A 6,000-nucleotide genomic window follows, 5' to 3' on the forward strand; every position below is an offset into this window, starting at 1 on the left:
ATATGTTCAAACAGAAATTTTTCATCTGAGGATGCCTGTGTGCCTTAGTGGTTGAGCATCTGCCTTTGGCTCAGGTAGTGATCCCAAGGTCCTGGGATTGATTCCTGCATCAGGTTCCCTGTAAGGAGCCTGCTTCTCCCTCAGCTTATGTCTCTGCCTCTCTCTCCATGTCTCATGAATAAATAAATGAAATCTGTTTTAAAAAAGAAATTCTTTATCTGTCCTTCTATTAAGTTCTCCCTCATCTTTTTTTAAAATTAATGTTCATGTCATTTTCTCAATTCTTCAAACCTATAGAGACATCTGCAGTGATTACTTTTCATTTACCACTTGCGGCCAGTTGCTAAATTACTTGGTTTGTCTCTATAAAGTCTTCTTCAAATATCTCATCCTTGGCATTTTCATTGACATTGCACCGATTTATGTACTCATGATTTTTCTCAATGTATGTACAGTTTCCCGTTTTTCTATACCCTCTCTCATCCCATCCAATCTCCTTCATAATCCCTCAAATATTTTGTCTAAAAAGTAAATCCAACTGTATTTTACTCATGTAGAAAATCCTTTAATAGCAGTCTTTTGCTCTCAAGTGAAGACTCTGTTATTCCTCAAGGCCATCTAAATATGGCCCACTCTAAATTTCCTCTTGTCAGGTTTTCTATTCTCTAATCCAACTAGTCAGTTTGATAGTGCACAAAATGGTCTATATTTGTCTCTTCTGATTCTGTCCATGTTCCTTCTATATGGAATTCCCTCACTCTATATTTATCTATCAAAGTTGTATCAAGCCTCAAGTCTACCAGATAGAAAGGGCTTTTATTTTTTATTTTTAAAATATTTTATTTATTTATTCATGAGAGACACAGACAGAGAAACAGACGCAGAAGGATAAGCAGACTCCCTGTGGGGAGCCTGATGTAGAACTTGATCCCAGGATCCCAGGATCACAACCTGAGCCAAAGGCAACACTTAACCACTGAGCCACCCAGGTGCCCCTAGAAATTCTGTATTTCTTTAAATCTTAAAACTCTTGTTTGCCACTTAGCTATTCATGGCCTTCCCATAAGAGCACTTACCTTCTTCTTGTTCAAAATTTTAAGCTCCGCAGGCTCAGACACTTTGTCATTAATACCATAAAATTCACTACACAACCTACACATACCATGCACAAAATGAAATGGAGAAGCTGGAAAGACAAATAAGACAGCCCTACAGGCAAATATGCATCAGTATTATGTGTATTATCTCAGCAGAAAGTCTTAGATGTTATAGGTATACATAAGCTATTTTGCATTTTTTTTATGTTGATAGTATCAGTGAGGCCACTCACTGATCAGTTAGTGACACTCTCCTTTAGTCTGTGATTAAGTTTCTTTAAATCTTTCCTCCTCCAAAATTTCAATATTTCTTGATTTAAAAGAAAATTCTCTCCCCTGATACATATTTATGTAGATTTTTATTGTTCTTAGATATAATGCCCAATATTACATCTATAGCACAATCCTGAGAGAAAGGTGCATTAATAGTTCATCTGTTTGTATCAGTAAAAAGAAGTAAAATTATAGCAACAGATATTATTTTGAAGGACATGATCCAGGATGAGAGGTTCCAGTCAATAGCACTAAGTCATTTGACTTGCTTATTTCACTTCACAGATATTACCCAACCTATCTACTGAGTTCCTTTAAACCTCTTGGAGAGATCAGAAACTATTGTTTACTCCACTTTTCCCTTTATCCGAGAAATGAGCAAATGTTAAAAATATTTATGGAAATTTTTAATGCTACTAATTATGAAAAGAAAAAGACAACAGGTAACTAAAAAATGTCAAATATTGGTCTGCATTGAAAGACAAGAATAATTATGAATCTCTTTCCCCAGGGGTTTTTGACTTATTAATTTATGTGTTTTTTCAGATTGAAATAAAATACAAAACTAAATGCTCTTTAATTCCAAGTGTTATTAATTTTTATAATATTACTTAAATATATATAAACAAAACTTATTTTACTTGTAGCTCTGAAACACTATTAAACCACACTTTCAAACACTAAAACTTCCCACCAAACCAATAAAATTCAAATTAACAACATTGATTTAATATGACATATATTTCAAGATATTAAAAAAACATAATTAGTAATGAATTTAAAAGTATAAAATGGTGCTTTTTCAGTTTTCTCATTTTTATTTAGAACATACTGCACCATTATTTGAGTTACAATTGTATGATTGCCATATTTTTTTGCCTCAAAAAAAAAAAAAAACTAATAATTTTAACTATCAGGGAATTATTTTGAAGATTTGGTTAATTTAATCATGCTCATAAAATATAATAAAAATAATTTGAAGTGTGAAGTCCTTTATTACATATTTAGGATCATAATTACTTGTATAAAAATTAAATCTAACAACACATCTGGTCATGAAATGATTATGCTATTGACTGCTATAGGACGGGTTCTGTTGAGTTCTGCAGAGTTCAAAGACTATGTGCCATTTGATGACTTAATTTCCCCACTACTCTTCCTCATGTAAATGATTGTAAAAGCTTTTATTTATACAGCTTGCCATGAGGTAATTTGTCCTTTACATGGGGCCAATGAAAATGCAAACTCCAGAATTGCAATAAAGTAGCAGAACATGGTCATAAGTTGATCATACACACAATTTGTGATATGCCTATGTATATTTTAAGATTACTAAAACAAATGCAGAAAATTCAATAATGTTTTTAAAACCAGCAAGTAAATCTTTAGAAATAAGTGTAGCAATCTCTTATTTTATAATCACTCCTTGGGACTTCCTCATTTTCTTAGTCCTATGAAGATAAATATATATATATATTTAAATATATATCATTTAAGACTTCTCCAGATCTGAATGTTATTTACAGCACAAGGTAGATCCAAATTAAAATGAAAGCTTTTTTGTTTTACACAGGAAATATCTACTTAGGTCATTTCCTGACAGTTGCCCAATCCAAAATAAACTAAATATATCTTAGATATTTGAAGGAAAGACGGATTTAGGTAAGAAAAATGAAGAATGAGACTTGTGGAAGAGCAAGATTTATCTGTTAATTAATTAACAAACAATCCATCCAGTAAAGGTTGCTAGAATATCTATCATATGACAATTTTGGAGTAATTTCATCATCAGATAGCTTTATATCCTTTGATTTCCATTCCCTGGAAATGTTACCACAAAAAGTAAGCAAATAGGGCTCTATGTTCTGTAATTCTATTTATGTTCTATTTGCATTGTTTTCCTCTCTTTTCAATAAACTTCAGTCTTTAAATATATAGGGATGTATGTGTGTATGTATCTATGATTCTACCATTGTTGCCAATATATGAAATTCAGTACTGTAGTATATTTTACACATTTTCTAGACAAAAATAAGATGTAACGCATTATTACATATAGTAGAAATTCTCAAGTTCTGAGGCTACGGATGAAGATTGTGTGAAATAAGGCACAGAGAAAGAATCTCAAAAGTCATAGGCAGGTAAAAGAATAGAAATGTGATAAAGTTGAAGGGAGAGTAAACTATTATTATTATTTCTATCAGATTACTTCTGCAAGAAATTTTTTTTCAATTAGCAGTGGAAAAGGATGGCCCGAATTCATATTATTCTCTCTGAAACATGTTCAATTCAGGCTCTTGGAGCTCTTTCATTTCAAGAAAATGAGCTTCTGATTTAATAATTTGGGCAAAAATAGTATTAACTGTATCTTCAGTGTAACTCTATACTCATAAAGCAAAAAGCATTAAAAGGAGAAGAATTTGTTAATATCTAATGAAAACACAGAAGCAAGATACTCATTCAGTTCTGAAATATAATCAATTTTTAAACAATAAGAACAAATTTAATCTTGGAGACCAGACAATTTAGTTTACTACATATTTAACTGTTTCGTTTTGGTTTGGTCCTGGTAAAATAGTATGAGAAAGAAAACCATATTTGGTGTTGTTAAAAAGAAAACCACAGGCCCAATAAGGCACCCCTTGTGTTAAGGCCCCAGTCAGTAAATTTGCTGAGAAATTCCCTCTGTTCCCCTTAGGAAGATGATCTTGACTAAAGCAATGGATTGTTTGCTAATATTTTTTTCTACTCCCTCCATACTTTTAAAAATCTTTCATTTGCTGTAGCCCTTTGAAGCTCCCCTCTACCTGCTAGACAGGGTACTGTCAGATTCATGAATCAATTAATAAAGTCAATTAGATCTTTACAATTTACTCAGTTGAATTTTTGTTACTTAACAGTATTTACAAACTCTGTTTAACACATGGCTGATCTTATGGTATAGATTAATTTCTTTAGCAAATGGCTTCTTAAAAGCAAGCTCTTGTTTTTAGATTATTTTGCAAGTCTATCATTGATGAGGGGAGTGAGTGAAAGGATAGATCTGAGTAATAAGAAATCCACCTATTGCACCAAAGTTTCATTCTCCAGACTGAATTTGATTGCTGATGCTCTCTTCATGACCATCATTTTATACCCTGCTACCTTCAATACAGCCTTTTAAAGATTTAGGCTATTATTTTAAAAGTTGCTTGTCATTCTTCCTCAGTTATCCATTTTTCTTGATTTTATAGGCTTACTGAAAGTATCTCAGAATTAAATATGGCCTGTAAAATCTATGGCATATGCAAATTCACAGGCATATGGCATATATGAAGTTAGATGTAAAAGACACTTTTCATAGATTACATGAAACGTTAAGAAAAAAATGAGTAAACTATTCAATCCATTGTTATGAAAATGGGATCTATTCTCTCCCCTTTGATCCAAGGCAATATTACTTTAAGTAAACAACTTGATTTAAAGACGTTTGTCAACTTTGCACACTGTTCAACATAGTCAGTAATATTTCCTTCCCCTTAAACTGACTGTACTCGTGCCTCTAGGACATAATGTAGAGAGATAAACTTATTGTTATTAAAAAGGAGGATTTAGCAATTTCCCAATTAATTTGATCAAGTACTGAAATGAAACTTTATAATTCATGCCAATATCTGATTTATTTTAAATTATCTTGTTTGCCCATAGGCCTTGGAAAAATTAAACAGATAGCAATATCCTCTTCTACTTTTTCATACTGTAAAAACCATAGTCCAAATAAAATGAATCAACACAATAAGGTGGAAATAAGGTTTGCTGTCTTGTAATCAGTCAGCATTCAGGGCATAAATATATTATTGACAAACTTATATGTATTATAATAATTTTTTTAAAGATTTATTTATTTATTTATTTATGATAGACACAGAGAGAGAGAGAGAGAGGCAGAGACACAGGCAGAGGGAGAAGCAGGCTCCATGCCGGGAGCCCGATGCGGGACTCGATCCCGGGACTCTAGGATGCCGCCCTGGGCCAAAGGCAGGCGCCAAACTGATGAGCCACCCAGGGATCCCCATATTATAAGAATTTTTATCTACCTACCTAGTTCAAGAGCAGCAAGATCTGTCCTCAGGAGTTAATTTTACTATTAATAATTAAACAGACTTACATAAGCTATTAAAACTGAAAATCATTACAGTTGATTATGTCCTCTTTTACCCAAAACAGGTTCACTCACTGCAAACCAAGATGTTGATATAAGCTAATTCTCTTTCTGTCTCCTTATTTTTCCAATGATGAATTTTGCATATGTATTACCCAAATTACCTTATTTTTGTACAGATCATTGTTTTCAAGAGATCAAAGGATTTTTTGAAGATAAAAATTTAGATAGTTTCAGCAATGCTTACACCACCTCCTAAATTTGGTAGTAACTAATCATATTATAGTTTGAAGGATAAATGATGCCAGTTGTAGAGCTAAAAGTCTATCTTCTAATGTTCTCTCTAAAAAAACATAATTGCCTCTTATTTCATTTAGTTAACTCTTTAGCAGTCTACATTATCTTGCCTACATCTGAAGCATGAGATACTTTCTGAAAAAAAATTAAATAATATACATACATAACATTTTAGTGCTTATTGAACTCAGC

The sequence above is a fragment of the Canis lupus genome, chromosome 1 (assembly GCF_003254725.2).
Source record: "Canis lupus dingo isolate Sandy chromosome 1, ASM325472v2, whole genome shotgun sequence".
Classification (NCBI taxonomy): domain Eukaryota; kingdom Metazoa; phylum Chordata; class Mammalia; order Carnivora; family Canidae; genus Canis; species Canis lupus.